Raw genomic sequence first — 20,420 nt, 5'->3', positions numbered from 1 at the left:
AAACTAGCGATTTTCTTATCCAAGGAATAGATTACCATGGTAATATTTGGCACAACTTTTTACAATTTTGAGTCCTCAATGATCTTCAGCTTTGTCCTTTTTTGGCGTTATAACTATTTTGATCTGAGCGTCACTGATGAGTCTCATGTAGACGAAACGTGCATCTGGCGTATTTAGTGATAATCCTGGTACCTTTTGATAACTTTTTATTTCTTTGTATGCACGCATATTCTTCTCATCTGTAAATTAAAATTCATTTTGGTAAATATTCGGAATTCATTTGTTTTATCTATGTTGTGTCAAAACAATTTTTCCAATTTACCCCTTCTTTCCTTTTATCAATATAATAACATATAATTTTAAAAACCAATGTAAAAAATCTTATAAAATCCTTGTTCTCTTTTAACAGTTTTTGAAAGACAAAACGTACCATTGTTCAATATATAAAAAATCGAGACAGATTATTTTCCTTCTAAATTTTCAATGGCTTCTATTTCGAAAACAAGCACACGGACCCTGCATTTTTTCTGCGTTTTTAGTTCCTTTATCTTTATGCTATTAATTTATAACACACTTTCAAAAAGCTTGATACATTGTATTTTAAAACAGAGTAGTGCATGAACATCCTTAACAACTTAACATAAACCAAATTGATGTTGGGCGTGAACTTATTGAATATTTAAGTCTTAGATATATACATTTTACTGGTTATTTTTTTAACTTTGAACTGTGAGTACTCTTTCATATTTTGTTCGATCGGATGAGTTAAGCTATATGTATTTGTCAATAGATTTTGAAAGTTCAAACATAGTTACAACTAACACATTCTGTATATACCTGTCTTGAAAAGTGAGCTCAAGATTCATTGGTTGTAACTTGTTGATGTGTCTAATGGTTGTTGTTTTGTTTTGTTTTTGTTTTTACATCAGGCCGTTGGAGTTTTAAGTACTGTTCATTTGTTTTTATGTGCCGTCGATAGCTTGCTATTTGATATTTGTTTAGCTAATTGCCATACAGTGACTTGTAGTTGCAAGATACTTTCTACGTCATTTGGACAGTTTATTTGTTTCATTGCGAATAATACAACATTTTGTTTTTGGTATAAATGCGTACTCTGTCAACGCAAAACTTCTCGCTCATTTTGAGTTCATACGATTTCCGCTTTTTTGTTTGTAACCTTTTTTTTGTTTATCTATTCCTAAATAATTTACAAGATCTTCACAGAGGTTAAAAGTCAAAACACAGAAATACTGAACTCCGAGGAAAATTCAAAAAGGAAAGTCCCAAATCAAATGGCAAATTCAAAAGTTCAAACACATTAAACGAATGGATAACAACTGTCATATTCCTGACTTGGTACAGGCATTTTCTTCTGTAGAAAATGGTGGATTGAACCTGGTTTTAAAGCTAGCTAAACCGCTCACTTGTATGACAGTGGCAGTAAATTATTGTCATCTGAATCTAAATTTAGACTTATTCAATAAGACTTAATGTTATACTTCACGGAATCAATGTATTAGTATTATTAGTAGTTTCAGTAAAACGAGTAAAGAAATAGTGCTAAAGGAAAAACGAAAAGGTTATCTTAAACTGACAAAAACTCTCACAATATTGCAATATAAAAATCAGTAGAATCTGTAAAATCATTTTTTAAAAGTATTATAATAATTTTCAATTAAGGTGATACCTAACACTTCAGGGAGATAACTTTCGAAAATCAGCTAAACGTTTTAATTACATTGTGTTGTTAAGGGAATATTAAGTTTCTCAATGATCAAAATTGGTGTTTGTTAAACTGCTATTAAACCAGTGTTATTTTTCTGATAAGATGGTTGGTTCAAATTTTTTGAAATTTTTGTTTTTTGTCAAAGGGTCAAAGTATATACTTTGTCAAAATTTTATAAAAATTAAACGAGCCAAATTAATTTTAGTGAAAGTGTTGGGTACCACCTTAAGATCGTCTACTGATGTAATATAATTATAAAAATCCACAGTTTGTTAGAAAGTTCAAACTTTTAATTTTCTTCATTTTCAAAATGCATATCATTGATGCGTTATGTTTTAATCTGTATCAAAAAAGCGTTTACCAGAACGTAATAGGTGTTTGCACATAACGTAATTGGTGTTTGGACATAACGTAATAGGTGTTTGCACATAACGTAATAGATGTTTGGACATAATGTAATAGGCATTTGAACATAACTTACATGGTGTTTGCACATAATGTAAGCGGTATTTGCACATAACGTAATAGTGTTTGCACATAATGATGTAGTTTTTATACATAACTTAATAGGTGTTTGCACATCACATAATAGGTGTTTGCACATAAGGTAAACGATGTATGCACATAGGGTGAACGATGTTTGCACATAAGGTAAACGAGGTTTGCACAAAACGTATTAGTTGTTTGCACATAATGTAAAAGGCATTTGCACATGACGTAATAATTGCTCACAGAGAGTATCAACTGTACGGCAAAACGATTATAAATTATACCATGATGTATTGTGTTTTTCACTGGAGATACATATGTATAAACACAACCTAACACCAAAAGACTATAATATCATGAGGTTTACATAGAACAAAGGTATATCAAAACAAAACGTTTAGAACATTTGACATAACAATAACACTTGAGACAGGACGCAATTATTAACTGACTTACGTAAAAGAAGAATAGACACAACATAAATAAAATATGAGAGAATGTAAAGGTGGTTGATCATAAAGTTTCGAAGTATTCACAGAATATATAGTAGTTACAGCATAATGTAATTCATATATTACACAACAAAGTTTAGCAATGACATATCATACAATGGTTTGACCAAACGAATTACTAATTTGCCATAACACAAAGATGCCGTGTCAGAAAATAAAGGCATCTGCACATAAGATAAAGAAGAAATGACAGGACGTAAAGGCAAAGCGACAAAACACATTAAATATTTACACTATAAGACAGTTCCGGCGTTCCATATATAAGGGTTTACTTTTATAAATTGTTATTTGGATGGAGAGTTATGTCATTGCCACTCACATCACATCTTCCTAGTAATAAGAACATAAAAATATTTGGTTTGTCAACTTTCCGCCCACACACTGGTGACGTTTAATAAAGTCTGAGTATGAGCTGCAAGCTTTTGGATACCAAATAAGTCAGAAAATGTATATTTCATGTTCAGACGAAGCTGGACTATTGCTACTTATAATTGGAAAATTGATAAATAATTTCAAAATTTAATTTGTAATAGAAAACTGAAGAATCATCTTATCATATATACTTATGCAAGGCATAACTTTATCTTATAAAAATCAATAACTTTGCGATTTCGATCGTACAATTAGAAAACAAATATCAGCTAAAATAGTTCTCTTTTATCAATATAATAGGGGACAGCACGACTAACATATATATTAATGTGAGATATTAATTAAAAAAGATGTTAAGTTTGAATATTTACAGAACTTTGCAGATCTATGGTATTTAAACAAGTACAAAGTAGCATGCATCATATAAATCTAAAGAAACTAAATTGATTATGTCGACAGGCAATACCAACCATACGAATCTACATTTCGTTAGCTATGTTTATTTCCGATAAATAAACCTATTGAATGAAATCAATTAATTTTGTAAAACTGTCAAATTTGTGAACGTATCAGATGTCTGCACGCTCATTCATTTTTGTACATGTTCTCGTACCGATTAAAACATTCGACTAAAACTGTTTTAATAAAAAGGGAAAGTCTAAAAATCATTCACCCCATGTGGCACTCGCGGTTTTAGTCTTAATAGGGACGAATAAGGTGATGTAGAATCAAAACGGATTATAGATCCGAAAAATGGAAGCCATTCTTCGTCATTACTGGCTTACAACATTTTAAGAAAAAAGGTCCATGAAATCTTGGTTGCATCCGTATTAGTTGAGGTTTTTAGGAAAGACCCAACATAACAATTATAATCCCCTGTCTTAATATTTTTCTATTGAATAAGTAGCCTTATATTTAGAAAATCATGATAAAAAAGACGTTTTTTTAGATGTAAATATATCAAACTTAATATATATTTTTTTTCTAATTTGGGTTTTTTCGATAAAGTTTAATTTGCCTGTTTTCGTCATAACTATAAAAGTTTAAGCAATTATGCATTAAAGTCGAGGTGTTTCAATAAAATAGTTTATGAATATTTTACAAACATTGAAATTGATGCAAATTCATCTAATTTACATCTCTTGTTCATAAGCAAATTAGTCCCTATCCATACAAAGACTTTTAATGACTGGCGATAAGTTAATCATGACAAAATATAACTGATCAACACATATTTAAACAGTTTTACACCATGTTAATGTTAGGTAAAACAATAAAGGATGCGTGTGCAAGGTAAAACATCTTTATAGATACAGAATTAAATATACAGTCTTAACATAACTGTGATCCAATGATATAATGATAAAAGTAATATGACAAGACCTTAGCCTGCCAAAAAGAATAAATCATTGTAGTGTTTGTGTCATAACATATAATATAAGTTTCCCGTTCACGGAAACAAACATATCCTGGACTAAATATGTAACCAATGTACATTACTTTGATTATTATGCCCTTTTCCGTCTTATGTTATGTCTTTGAATTTTGCTATACATTGTTTTAAACACTAAAATTAAGTTAACTCAACTTAGTACATACGATAAGAAATTTTGTGATAGCGTTCAAATTATCGTAATTGTATATTTTTGTCGACACATTAACATGCTTATCACGAATTTGCATGATCAAAGTTAATATTAATATTACCTCCTTAACTTACCGTATAGCGGGTTATTGTCGTTGATGCAAAATTTCGCGATTTTTATTGAATAAGGTATACGAAATATTTTGGAGGTTATTATTTTGGCGGATTCAATACTTTTAATAATACCTTTCCATGTGCACTTTCAAATTGAAAGAATTTGCTTTGGTGACTTTGCTATATCCAGGAAAATAATCGAAAATGTTCAAGCCGCGAAAATAACCCACTTATTAGTTATGTTATGTTATTTAGTGCGCCAGATGCACGTTTCCTCTTTTTAGGACTCATCAGTAGCGTCGAATCAAAACAATGGTAGACAAAATCAAGGTCAAATTTCACAATATTACAACCCGAACTGAATATATCCAAAATGTCAATTAGATCGTAAATGTCAGTTAATATCATGGTTATGCGTAACTCACATGTGCATTGTTGACAATTCAAAATTCATCATGAGAATTTTAATATGCATCAGCTTCTATATGGATGTACGAAATGGAAATTTTATTTTCGAACAATGAGTTTGACTGTTTGTCTTGGTATCTGCAACCCCTTATTTATCCTACCAACTGAATATTAAAACAGATGATATGATAGATCACTATGAGAGCCTACGTCACAAACAATTTCATTGATTATAGGTCATTGTTTTAATGAAAAGTGACAATATTTTTCAGGTTTCGAGACTACTAATACTCTGTAGTGCTTTAGTAGTTATTGTTGTACCCGTGTAGATTGCGAAATAAGATGTCGTGCCCGTATTTGTGGCATTAAATTTGACTGCAATGTCTTACAAAGGGAATGCTGTTGTGGTGCTTGTAGTCCTAATTAAAAGCCAGGAGTATACTTAACATCAAATTGTTAACATAACAGAAAACCATACATGAATATTAAAATATTTATTGATGTAAAAATGCTATATACATACAATGTATCTAGTTTGATGGGAAATTATTTTGCTCTACTTTAAGAGTGTGCGTTATGCATCCATGCTTTGAAAAGTTGTTCACTTTACTTTTTAACAAATAAACAGACACGACTCTAGTTTTCAAGAGGTGCAACCGAACGGAACAATACGATATAAAAAGAAAGATGTGGTACGAATGCCAATGTGACAACTTTTTAAAAGAGACCAGGATGATTTGTTATTACCGTCCCAGTAGGGTTTTCATCTACCGAGAAACGTTTACTAGATTAATGCTACAAATGTAATGACATCTCCCACGATTCATGTAGAAGCTAAGGAATCCTACAAAATGTTTAAGATTTTATTTTCGTTCATTTCCTTTAACAGTTTTGAATATTATTCTGAATAACCTTCCTAACACTTATTAGTTCCTACTTCTCTGACAAGGCGTGTTGAGACGGGTGGGTGTCCTGTTAAGGGGTGGCCAGGTGACCCGCCCCTCTTATCTGACAATTTTTTTAAAAACTAACAGGGATGTTGGAAAAATTTGATCCGATTTTGGATCTGACAGGTAGAAGGGTGTAACAAAAAGCTGCACTTTCTCTAAAAAACATTTTTTTTCATATTAAAAACTGCCTTATCCTGTAATCCACAAAAATGACGCATACACATATTTCTTCTGAATGAAAGGGTTATCAGCCTTGTTTCACCTTCACTGACCATACTCGAAATTAAATCCCGCAACTTGAAACTCCAGCTAATGACTTTCATTTATCCGTCTTTGGTCCGGTAACTTTTCGAGCCGTGTCATCAAGAACGATACAAAACAATACATATTCTAGTAAATTGTTATTGTTCTCATCTATCATTTTTAGCTGACCTGACCCAAAGGGCCAAGTGAGCTTTTCCCATCACTTGGCGTCCGTCGTCCGTCGTCGTCCGTCGTCGTAAACTTTTACAAAAATCTTCTCCTCTGAAACTACTAGGCCAAATTTAACCAAACTTGGCCACAATCATCACTAGGATAGCTAGTTTAAAAATTGCGTCCGTTGACCCGGCCAACCTACCAAGATGGCCGCCATGGCTAAAAATAGGGGTAACGTATAAATTTTGGCTTATAACTCTGAAACCAAAGCCTTCAGAGCAAATCAGGGTTAAATTGTTTATCAGGTCAAGATCTGTGTGCCCTGAAATTTTCAGATGAATCGGACAACTGGTTGTTGGGATGCTGCCCCTGAATTAGTAATTTTAAGGAATATTTGCCGTTTTTGGTTATTATCTTGAATATTATTATAGATAGAGATAAACTGTAAACAGCAATGATGTTCAGCAAAGTAAGATCTACAATTAAGTCAACATGACCAAAATGGTCAGTTGACCCCTTAGGGAGTAATTGCCCTTTATAGTAATTTTTTACCAATTTTTCGTAAATTTTTGTTATCTTTTACAAAAATCTTCTCCTCTGAAACTACTGAGTCAAATTTAACCAAACTTAGCAACAATTATTATTAGGGTGTCTAGTTTGAAAAATGTGTGCGGTGACCCAGCCAACCCATCAAGATGGCTGGCATGGCTAAAAATAGAACACAGGATTAAAATGAGATTTTGGCTTAAAACTCTGAAACCAAAGCATTTAGAGCAAATCTGATAAGGGATTTTAAAATTGTTTATCAAGTCAATATATATCTGCCCTGAAATTTTCAGATAAATTGGACAACTGGTTGTTGGGTTGCTGCCCCCCAATTGGTAAACAGCAATAATGTTCAGCAAAGTAAGATTTAAAAATAAGTTGACCCCTTAAGGAGTTATTGCCCTTTAAAGTCAATTTTTTAACAATTTTGATTGATTTTGTAAATTTTGATAAATTTTTACAAAATATTTTCCTCCGTATCTAAAGGGACAAGTTTATTAAAGATAGAGAAAATTGTAAGAAGCAAGAATGTTCAGTAATGTAAGATCTACAAACATCACCATCACCAAAACACATTTTTTTTTCATGAATCTACCTGTGTCCTTTGTTTAATATGCACAGAGACCAAGGTGAGCGACACACAGTCGGAAACCAAGTTGAAATAGAACAAAAGAATCGAAGCTCTTTGTTAGAGAAGGCGATAAATGTGTATTGTATTGTTTACTATAGTGAAAAAAAAATTAAAAGTTAATAGAAACAAACAAAATTACAATTTTCTTCTAAATTACGAAGTGTTTTATTTTAAAAACACCATTTGCATAAGTTTTCAATTTATCTAGTACATAGCAAAAATATTTCATACATCGTCTCGCTTCAGATTCTATCATTTTTATATATCAAAGCTACAGGTTGACTTTATAACATAAAAAAATCACAGTACTAATAGATGAAATATATGGGTCAAGTGAAATACCTATCTAATGAATCACAAAAACAGAGTAGGTGTGTTCGAATAGCTATTTTTTTTTACTAAAAGTACTTGACGACAGTCTTTCAAGTTGGATGATGAAAATGCATATCTTCGAAAAATTATAATTTTTTGTGTGTGATAACTAGGGTTTATAGTCTTCAACCACTAAAAAAATCTAGTCTGCCCTTCCATGAAATATTTAATTCGATTTTTTTTAAATGTTTATGAATTTTCGAAAATTCCACCTGACAACCGATCAAACAATAGTTTTAAGTTGAATCAATGCAGAAAAGAACATTAACTGATGCTCACTAGCTAGTTGATACATTTGTCTTTTAAAATACAACTGACATTTAAGGATCGTAATGGTGCAATGTGGATAAATTTATCGCTTTCCAAGAGCAAAATTGATAGCGCGTCATCCCTACAATGGCTTCCTCTTCTACGATTGTGAAAATGAACTGGCGTAATGGGGAGATAATTTTGACGAAGTAGAATCCTGACTGCACAGGCTCTTTAGAGTCTCTAGTTTTTATAAGTGTTGTGCATATCGTTTCTTTGTTGTCTATAACATGTATAAGAATAAATAAATAATTTCGTTGCTGAAATGGTTTTCCGTTTGAATTTCAGAAAAAACTGACCATCTATAAAAAGGTGTGGTATGAATGCCAATGAGACAATTCTCCACGAGAGACCAAATGACGAAGAAATAAATAACAATAGATCCCCTTCTGGCCTTTAACAAAAAACACATACCGCATAGTCAGCTAATCTATTTATTTTTTTACCCAATTTAATTTGTTCACCATTTAAAAAAAATGGTTACAGTTAAGTAATTAGCTTTTATCCTGCAATTAGCTTGTTATTGAATACAAATAACAGGTAAACAACATTTGTTTGGCTTTGTTTGTATATGTACAAATATTTTTTTCTGCTACACGCTTCCATATTGATCAATTGTTAATATGGATATTTCATTCTGGGTAATAGTTGATTTTGGGGTTTTCTTCGAATCCGCGTTTCAATAAATGTAAAAATCAGAGACAATGGTTAAGATTTAAACAACTTTAAAAGCTCAAATACCAGGTGTAAATTGTAAACAATATATGTACATTGTCAGAAATATAAAATGTATTAGTTCTCGCTGCGAAACAGGAGCAAATTCGGCAAGCCTCGCTTTTCGTCATGTTTCTAAAGCTCGTACAAATAAATTTCACGTTTAACGACAAAGTACATTTACAATCAGTACATTATTCCGCAGTTGTTGATATGAATTTATCTTTTTGTTCAATATTTCAACGAATAGCGTCGTATAAATTAGAAACATCAACTTATTTTTGTCGCTGTTTTGAATTAGTCTTTCAATTATCTTCATTTCATACACAAGTTTATATTGACGAAAATTTCCGGCATCGCTAGTACAGAAATTACTTTCATCTCGACAGTTATAGCATGAATAGCAGGACAAATCGCGAAGTAAAACATTCCGTGCCATGGACTTGTATTAAGGACTGTCTTGGTGTCTCCAATTTGTCTTTGCAAAAGTTGAACGAAATTCATGTAATGATAGTTTTTTTTTCCATTTCACAATTCTTTTAAATAAATCGTTGAAAGCTATAAACGATTAATAAAAATTGCAAAATTCAACCTGTGCGAATTTATGTCCCCGACCGGTGTCTATAGCAAAATGCAGTATTCTTTTTTTTTCGACATCCATCAATATTTTTCTAAATTTTACCACACGATTTGTTTTAATTATCCTGAACATTTAATTGAAACTTGCACTTGCATATGTAACGTCGGAAAATAGCGTTTTCTGGATTTTTCGACGTTTTCATATGTTTGGACAAATTGGCTACCGTTTTATAATGTGTGGAAGCATTTTATTCCTTTAAGACCCAAATATATAGTAAATAAGAAAAGAATCTTGGCATTTTGTACTTTTTGTGTATCTAACTTTTGCTTTGATCGATTATAAATAACTTATTAAAATATCAGTTGAAAAATACGTGTTCACTGCTTTGAAAAATGAAATATCAACTTGGACAAAATGGCTACCGCTTGAAAAACGAGTGTTTAGAGAAAATTTTATAGAATCTGAAATATTTGAACTCACGCACAACGAGGCACATATTTGTACTTTTGATAGATGTTATTATTGTCTTACTCTTTTTATTCATTTTATGCTATATCTACTTATAAAATTATCTTTCATTCGTCGAGTAAAAGAAAAACGTCGTTGGACATTTTTCTTAATTCAGCTTAATATGCAGCCACCGAGTCAAATAAAATGTCGTTGTTCCTGTCAAGTTTCAGGAAGATCAGAGAATACGAAATAGGATCACTATACATAAGAGTTAAAACTGTTTTTCATAAATGTAACGTTGGACATCCGTTTTCTTCACATAGCTTTGTTATTTTAATTAACCCTCAAATATACTAGATATAACTTAGTATATGATCAAGAGCTATAGAAACATAATAAAAACATATATTGAATTTGTTTTAATAGTGGTTTGTGTTTGCTAACATTTTTATTTTGCTTTGCGGAGAAAATTTCGAAGATTCTGTTTTAAATCCTAGAGGTTGTAGGAACAGCGTGAGTAACGTTATACGGTATAAACAGTAAGCTTCGATGCGTTAAGTTATGAACGCGAATGGTTCGATAAATATAGCTAAATACACAATTAATCCAAATGTTCATGAAAGGGATTTGATGCACATCATTATTCTGAGAAATCTTATTTTAAAAAATATAAAATTTCATACAAATATATTCTATTGGGTCTAAATGTTATCATTCTAAAATAAGTTTTGACAGTTTCCGTTAAATATTGCCATTTTTAGATATATCGGTCCCCCTTTTCTCGGCTACTGTTAAAGCGAGACGTTTTTTTTTTATTAATAGCTAGCGAGGCATGAAGTTCATATGATTCAATCCAAATTATCCTCAAAGTGCGGAAAAAATCTTAAAATTATGCAACCTTGTTCGCCTTGAAATCGACGTAACATATTTAGTCAACATTCTTTAAAAAAATCACGAAAGGGAAGGCTTAAATTCTTCTGTAATTTTCCTGCTACTGATTATAAATTAAGAAAGTTCACTTGTCATGTTTTGTATTGTTGGAATTTCGGAACCCTCTTGTTCATCCGTTTAAAGCACCATGAAACAATTGCCAGCTAACTCCCAGTTTTAAAAAATCTTTGAATGTGCAGTATGTCATTGATACGATTTGAGTTCTCAAAATGAATCAAGATAAAATAAGGATCATAAGACATTTGTAAAAAATATAAAACCCTTTTTATGTTTTATTACTTTTTGAAAACATCTTTATCTAAAAGATATGAATCAAAGTACTGAAGTACTGAACATCAGATGACCGCAAGTTCTTGTGGACGGTCACAAGCACTTGTCTCAGAAAACCAAATCACATCTCTTTACCTGAAAGTGACGTTAAAGTACAGATATATATTTTTTCTGTGCGTGGATGATAAATTCAATTTCATCGTAGAAGTGATACAAATCAGTAAACTCTGTTTTTTTTTTTTGTTATACATTATTTTGATATTTGTAAATTACAGTTACATGTATATATAATTTTCATCCATTTGTATATCATTCTATTGCACTATATTAACTATAGTGCTGTGCAAGTGCATGGTGGACACTCTGCTGTAATAATTTGATTTTTTTAATAGATTGAATTTGAGTGGGCATTCATATTTTCCAGCAAAACATTTAATGTCCCACGCAGAGAGAGGGAGCAAAGTCACAACTCTGCATGGGAGATTGCAAACGTTCTTAAGATATTCTTCCGCATACTGTAACACACTTTTTCTGTACGTGTGTATAAATATTAAAGATTTTTTACTCAATTTATGTTTCTAATGAGTTTAACGACATTTTCATATTATTAATTTATGTTAAAAAAAAAATATTTTTAGGAGTATCCATTTGAAATGAATTACAAACAAGTGATAATGAATGTAATTTTGCACTCGATGATGTCCGCGTATTTATTATTATCATGTTTTTAAATCGGTTACAATCTCAAAACGAAGGTTACGTAATGGAAATTTAGGCGACAGCAATACACATGAATGCCCTCACGGTCATCCGATGTAAAATGATCTGAGAAGTTGTTCATTAAGATATCATTAGAAAAACAAAAACACGGACCTATTTTTTTTTCTCTTTTTGATTTCTCATTCAATGACCAGTGGCGGAACCAGAACTTTTGAAAATGATGGTTCTATAAACAGTTTGGTTAAGATGGGGCTCGGGACTCAGTTTTGCCAAAGCTCTCTGCTAATTAAAAAAAAAAACACAAGATAAGAGGTGGCGAGAAAATATCTTCGTCCTCGGTCAATATAATCTGAATAGACGCATATATAATGTGTTGACCTTGTCAAAAGTCTATAATTCATAAATGTAAGGCCTTCCAAAAACCTTATGTTATGATTTGGTATGCAAGATATGGCGACCTATGAAATGACCTGCTTTGTGCAGATGAAAGAGAACATTACATAAATAAGGCCGTTAGCGCTCTCGTTTGAATTGTTTTACATAATCTTTTCGGGGCATTGTTAAAGGCCGTACGGTGACCTAAAGTTGTTAATTTTTGTGTCATTTTGGTCTCTTGTGGAGTCACATTGGCAATCATACCACGTCTTATTTTTTTATTTCAACTTATTTTCCGTTCACATTTTCCGTTAAGAAATGAGGTTGTATTTTGTCTTTTACATGTATATTTTTTTTTTGCTTCGAATAACAGGGCAGAGCTTTTAGTTTCAGTCGATATACACGCCATCTTGAAATAATTACTTGTCACATATAAATTCTGTTTGATTGCTTCATGGTGTGGCTGATATTCAGCAACAACTATTGGCTTAAATGAGATAAATAATTACAGACTGTTCTCTTCTGAGGATATTAAGCCATCAAATGACGGAAAGTTAACAATGTGTATTACATTTCAGATCAAATGTTATTAATTCATGGTCGTTTTATTATGCATATATTACACACTGAAATTGAAAATTGAAATATCAATCATTAATACGTCTTTATTTGCATTGCTAATCTGAAAAATGCACGATTTGTTAAAATGTTCCTGTACAATGTTTTAAAAAATGCATTAAATATATTTTACTACTTTTGTCAATCTAGGCACAACACCAGAGAGGAACAACTCGAGAATTGTGTCTATATATTTGTAAATATTTGAATTTTCAACAAGTAAAGTGAAAAAAAATATAAAAAGAAAGGATGTTGACGCACACTCTTTAAGAAGAACAAAACACTAAATATTTATATAACATTTTTATATCAATCAATATATCAAAATACTACATTTCCAATACTAAATCAACAACCCGATGCACACATATTACCTTCAGTTCACATTCAGCATCCAATGGATATTATCTTGAAAAAGAATACAGCGAAGTAGTTCAGAGCTTTTTAGAAAGCTAAAACTTATAATTTTTATTTTCAAAGTGTATATCACTGATGCGTTTTGTTTTAATCTGTGTCAAAAAAGCGTTTACCAGAACGTGATAGGTGTTTGCACATAACGTAATAGGTGTTTGCACATAACGTAATAGATGTTTGGACATAATGTAATAGGCATTTGCACATAGCGTAATCGGTGTTTGCACATTATGTAAGCGGTATTTGCACATAACGTAATAGTGTTTGCACATAATGATGTAGTTGTTATACATAATTTAATAGGTATATGCACATAACGCAATAGGCGTTTGCACATAAGGTAAACGATGTTTGCACATAGGGTAAACGATGTTTGCACGTAGGGGGAACGATGTTCGCACATAAGGTAAACGAGGTTTGCACAAAACGTATAAGTTGTTTGCACATAATGTAAACGCCATTTGCACATGACGTAATGAATGCTCACAGAGTGTATCAATTGTTCGGCAAAACGCATAGGAACTATACCATGATGTGTTGTGTTTTTCACTGGAGATACATATGTATAAACACAACATAACGCCAAAAAGACTATAATATCATGAGGTTTACATAGAACAAATGTGTATCAAAACAAAATCTTTAGAACATTCGGCATAACAATCACATTTGAGACAGGACGCAATTTTTAACTGACTTACGTTAAAGAAGAATAACCACAACATAGATAAAATATGAGAGAATGTAAAGGTGGTTGATCATAAAGTTTCGAAGTATTCCCAGAAAATATAGTAGTTACAGCATGATGAAATGCCTATTGAACACAACAAACTTTAGCAATGACATATCATACTACTGTTTGACCAAACAAACTTTAGCAATGACATATCATACTACTGTTTGACCAAACAAATAACTAATTTGACATAACACAGAGATGCCGTGTCATAAAATACAGACATTTGCACATAACATAAAGAAGAAACGACAGGACGTAAAGATAAAGCGACAGAAAACATTAATTATTTACACTATAAGACAGTTCCGGCGTTCCATACTTATAGGAAAATGTACGGTCTTCCACATGGAGCCTTGGCTTACACCGAACAACAAGCTATAAAGGGACCCAAAATAACTAGTGTAAAACCATTCAAACGGGAAAACTAACGGTCTAATCTATATAAAAAAACGAGAAACGAGAAACACGTATAAATTACATAAGCAAACGACAACTACTGTACATAAGATTCCTGACTTAGGATAGGTGCACACATTTGCAGGGGGATTAAACGTTGTAACGGTACCAAACCTTCACCCTTTTTCTGAAACATTAGAATAACATTGCAACATAGAAAAACACACGATTTTTTTGTCTTTAATATTTGCTCATGTGCTTTGTCAGCATGCCTTTTTGTCCGTCTTTGTTGACTGCTGTACCCCTATTTTTGTCAAGTGTTACCTTTGTTGTCTGTTTTTTGTGTTCACATATTGTAGTCAATGAAATGGAATGTGTTGCACAGTCATACAAATGAGAGGTTTATGTAGCTTAAAAACCACGTTTAATTCACAAGAAAATGTCTGTGCCAAGTCAGAAATATGACATGTTGAACGATTCTCTCCCATAAAACTAGAGATAAAGGATACTACAGATACAGTCAATTTGTCTAATATCTTTATTTACATCTAAAAGAAAAACAAGGAGGGTCAGGCTAAACTAAAACTATACGACAAAGGAGATGATTTCAATTTCCCAATTGTAAACTTTCCATTTCTATGTAGCAACATGCCAGCAGCGCTTGCATATTGAGTATATATCTCCAAATTGATACGATATTCCCGGGCTTGTATTTCCTATCATGAATTCCTTGATAGACGGTTGCTCCTCACAAGGAAGCTTTTAAACCATGAGTTCCAAATGATGACGTTGAAAACATCCCTTCGTAAATATTACGGACGCCATCACGAGTAAGTTGACCGTTATGGAATTACCGTTTCACAGATGATATCGGATATGTTTCTTATATCGCGTAACTACAATACCCTTCCCCTTTCACGAATGTGACCTACCGAATTATACTATTTACCGAATTAGTAATAACATAAGCATAACAACGGGTGTCACATGTTAAGCAGGATCTTCTTCCCCCAGTTTTTGTTTTGGTTGGTGTTGGTTAGTCTTTGTTTTTTAAGTAGTGTATTGTGTACTATTATTTGTATTTGTCTGTTTGTCTTTTAATTTTTTTTATCAATCTATGAGTTTGACTGTCCCTCTGGTATCTGTCGTCCCTCTTTTGTTATCCATTTGTTTGATGTGTTTGATGGGTTTGAGCTTTTGATTTTGCTAAATGACTTTCCGTTTTGGATTTTTCTAGGAGTTCAGTAATATAGTGATTGCAATTTTGGAGATATAATTACAAATTTTGCATCAAAGGAAATAGAAAATCTCGAAAAGGCACTGTAGTATCCTTGATGACCTCATAGGAAGGAACAGCAACAGAAACAACGACAATACTATTAATAATAGTAATAATAATATCAATATTACTACTTATAATAATAATATGGTTATTCGAACTCTTGCAATTAGATTTTTCTTGGTCTGTTGAATTTCATATCAAGGTTAAAAGTATATGTTAAACGTCTTTCTTGCATGTAGAAGAATAAAGTTTTGGGTATAGAATCAGTAAATCAAATGATTTACCTTTGTTTCAATTTTAATGTTGACATCCGTTTTCGTATAATAAATCAACACGCATAATTTCTTGTGAACTCGTCCTAAGATAAGTGATTTCATTTAAGGTCACATTAATACGGATTCAATGAGGTCGAATTATTCACTTGCAAGTGAATAATTCATCATTGATATCTCTTAGCCAAATGGAACCAAACTAGTTGCTTAACATTCTAAAAAAACATTCCACTTTCATTAATGATTGAACAAAAATTTCAATATTTCATTGTTCTTTGATATATTGTAGCTAGTGCCGCTATAAATGGTTTTTTTTATATATCTATATATTTGATAAAGATCATTATTAAAAAAAAATAATTTGTTTTTCAAAAAGAAAACTTGCGGTTAGCGTTTTCTCCCCAAATAGTATTATTACCTGTACAGTATTGCATACTTTCATTTAGGATTGTTTTTTAACTAACATGCGGTATAAAATTGTCCATTAAAGTAGACTTTGGATGAAGATCTTCAATGCATGCACAAGGCCAACCTTTCAGAAATAACCGAAAAGTCATAAGCTGTCACATTCTTGTTCACCGATTTGACTCCCATCTTAATATAACAACGAGTGTGTAAAATCAACAATGCATGACTTAAATGATATATTTAAGTATTTTTCTTGTGTGTTTTCGTCTAGACGCCATATAATTAACCATCGAGATGACCCCTGAAGACTGACGACGGACTAATAACAAGATACAAACATAACTATATAGGAATGAAAACAATTCACTCATAATATAATCCCTCTTTCAGAATACTGTTTTCAATTTTAAAGCTAAATCTCTAATCACAATTCACTTTAAACACCTTTAAAACATTTTTGATTGTGTCTGATCTTTTCAACTAATCTGCAATATGACGCAAATTATAACTTGATTATTTAATGACGGCCCTAAACTAGTAATTTAACATATGATATAGCAATAAAAATACCGAAATCAGAGGAAAATTTAAACTCAAACACATGAAACGAATGGATAAAACATCTAACATTTTACTGACTTGGCACAGGCAGATTTATGTAGGAAATGAGGGATTGTACAACGTACAATTGGGGATTAGCTTCAAATCAGTCGTGTCCTTTTATCATGTTTATGTTTTGTGTCAAGGACATATTTCGTGATAATATTATGGAGTGCGTATATTTTTCTACAATTTGTTAGTAAACATATCTTGGTTTTCAGAATATTAATAGGTTTTACATAATAAAATATTTACAGGTGTTTATTTTGACATGTTTGACATGATTTACTAGCTTGTTATGAAGAATAGAAAATTAGGAAAGTGATATTGTTTTTAAATGTAAACGTGCGTGAAATATAAATAAAACAACACCTTTATAAAATGTACAATGATTTACTATTCTATAAACTCTTACGAGTGCACCATTTAAAACAGTTTAAGTTTTAAAGTGAATATTCAAAAAATGGGAAATAGTAGAAATACCTTATTTTGTTTCTTCAAATCAAATAAAGAATATTTGTTTATCAAAGAAAATAAAACAAACTTCATTTAGCCTATAATGATCGTTGCGTTCTGAGTATGTATTATGGAGCCGGATGGTTGAAGAAGGTAGCAAAACAAATCCAACTGTAATATACCAGTGTTTAAAAGACATAAATCTATTGGGAAAAAAACCAAAACAAAGTATGCATTCAGATAGTGCGTGAAATGGAGTCTAAGTATGCATTGCTTCGTTGAGGACAGGGCGACTTAGTACGAATTCTAGAAGTTAGGAAACATGAAGTCTAAAAAGTGTATTGCTGAGGATAGGGGAAGGCGGTTTTGGCTATATAGATTCGAAATGAAAAAGATTTTAAGTTGAAAAGAAGAGCATTGTTAGTTTTTCTTCGACTTCAAGATGTCCCCTGTCAACTTCCAACTATTTAGTTATGGCACTTGTTTTGTTAATTCCTACTTTTATATTATAGGTTTAAATATTGTAAAACAAACCGTGAATGCATATTAAAAGCATATTTTTCTGAATTCATCTTAATTTTTTTACTGCAAGTGGATTCACTAATAGGTGGATGTTAAATGGAAAAGAACACCAAAAGTTGCTAGGTTGATCAATGAAAAATATTCCTCTTAGAAATAACGAAAAAGTTCCTTAGTTGATGCTATCATCAGTTTCTCTTAAGTAATCGTCATTGTGCTACAACCAATAGAAAATTACTACTTAAACCTGAACTTCCATTGTCAATGAGAATAAATGAACAGGAACTTTATAATTTTATCTTAGTTTTTTGTGTGAACTGTTTTTAAATGCTTTGGCCATGGTGAAGTCTACTTTTTTGACAAGTGATCATTGTTAGCCTCGTGTTGGATTATTTTATTTTGTCTCCACCAATTTGAAAAATACCTTATCATCAATCTGTTCAATTTTTTTATTTCAAGTGTTATTTGATAGATATAATCAACTTAGTCAACTTAGGCTATGCTCATTGTTGAATGTCGCACGGTGACCCATAGTTGTCAATTTCTGTGTCATTTTGGTCTCTGGTGGAGAGTCGTTGCATTGGCAATCATACCACATCTTCTTTTTTATATAAACATGAAAGCAAGTCTTAATAATAACATTCTGTTATTGGTATTTTCGTTTATGCACTAATTAGATATATTCATTATTAATTTCATACTCCCATGGTCTATAATGTAGGAGTTGGTTAAGATCATTTTTGTTCTTAATATCTAGGCGGCTTTACAACACAGCCACCACAACAACACTGGTTGTTTCCGACGCACCTCGCTGATCCTGCACAGAATTTATCAACACAGAAAGAAGTGCAACCATCGATATTAAAACCACAGTCCACAGTGGGAAAGCATGTTTCAGCAGCTTCAGTATACTTCAATCCTAAATAAAAAAGTAATGTCTAAAATAATACTGATTTCCGAGGAAAATTCCAAACGGAAAGTTCCTTATTAAATGGAAAAAACAAAAGCTCAAACGCATTAAATGAATGGATAGCAACTGTCACACTCCTGACTAGGTATTTGCATTTTTTTATGTAGAAAATGATGAATTGAACCTCGTATTAAAGCTAGCTAGACCTCACACTTTGAACTTTACCTAATAATTTCTCATTATTTGGCACTATTATGCACTCTTCTTGATGTTTTTGTTTGCTTTGTATACTGTATACCGATTAATGAAGAACGAAAAGGGTTGTTTATCTGATACATTATGTCATATGTTAGTTTTTAATATTCCTAATGATAGATAAAACTTGCTTCTTTATTGACATTTCTGTGTCGGAGCAAAAAGGTTAGGTTTAATAATAATTTTATTAACACATGATACCTAAAATTATCTCAAGACAAGAAATATTTACATTTATAGCCGTCAACATGGTCAATGCAGGCACATAATTTTAGAAAAAAAGAAAAAACATAACTTACTCGTCAGTATCGGTAAATTATTTTAGTGCAGAAATAATTAACTTACCTGTGAAGCATATTAATATGAAACAAAATCCAAGGTAGGCAGTCATCATTCAACAACAATAGTCCTGTAAATATTATATGTTATACATTTAGAAGCTTATTGGTGTAAAAACGTCAACCAATCCAAGACAAAGAGTTTAATATGACAGGTGTTGTCCATTCGTTTTTGATGTGTTTTGTCATTTGATTTTGCCATGTGATTAAAAACTTTCCGATTGCATTTTCCTCGGAGTTCAGTATTTTTCTGATTTTACTTTTTAATATAAAAGTGATTGAATAAAAAAGCAAAAGTAAACTGTCGCAAATCACGTATAAAAAAAATCAAATTATTAAAGATGAAGGCTTAATTTTGCTAAGTTGTTTGCGTATTTTTAAAATGACTTACACTCATAACACTTAACTAGTAACACAAGTTACTTCCGAACAGAATTAACATCGATCGAAATACAAGAAAATATTATCACATGATAACTTGCGTTGTTGCATATCTCTCTCAGCTATAATGAACTTTAACGGAAAAGGACTTAGTTGAAAGTAACGTTTATTGGAGCGATCTTTCTTTACGGACGAGTTCAATGTCCACACAAAAAAAGGCTATTAGAATCTTAAGGATAAACACAGATGCAAACATGCTTTGATTTATTATTCCTTGCTGATATAAGGATATTTATTTCTGCATGTCTCTTAAATATCGTCAAGTTATTCTATCTGCATTG

The 20,420-nt window shown here is 31.6% G+C and overlaps 1 long non-coding RNA gene across 1 annotated transcript; it reads right to left on the bottom strand.

Annotated features, from left to right (window-relative positions):
* Positions 1 to 18,823: 18,823 nt before the first annotated feature.
* Positions 18,824 to 20,201, bottom strand: LOC134681228 (uncharacterized). Its single transcript, XR_010100577.1, has 3 exons — positions 20,090 to 20,201; positions 19,706 to 19,769; positions 18,824 to 19,114 (listed from the first exon to the last, which is right to left on the bottom strand). It is a non-coding gene; the product is annotated as an uncharacterized LOC134681228 (long non-coding RNA).
* Between the last annotated feature and the right edge of the window lie 219 nt (positions 20,202 to 20,420).

This window comes from Mytilus trossulus, chromosome 8 (assembly GCF_036588685.1).
Source record: "Mytilus trossulus isolate FHL-02 chromosome 8, PNRI_Mtr1.1.1.hap1, whole genome shotgun sequence".
In the NCBI taxonomy this organism is placed as follows: Eukaryota; Metazoa; Mollusca; class Bivalvia; order Mytilida; family Mytilidae; genus Mytilus; species Mytilus trossulus.
The sequence above is the reverse complement of the archived record's forward strand: the minus strand, read 5'-3'. Positions and strand labels throughout refer to the sequence as shown.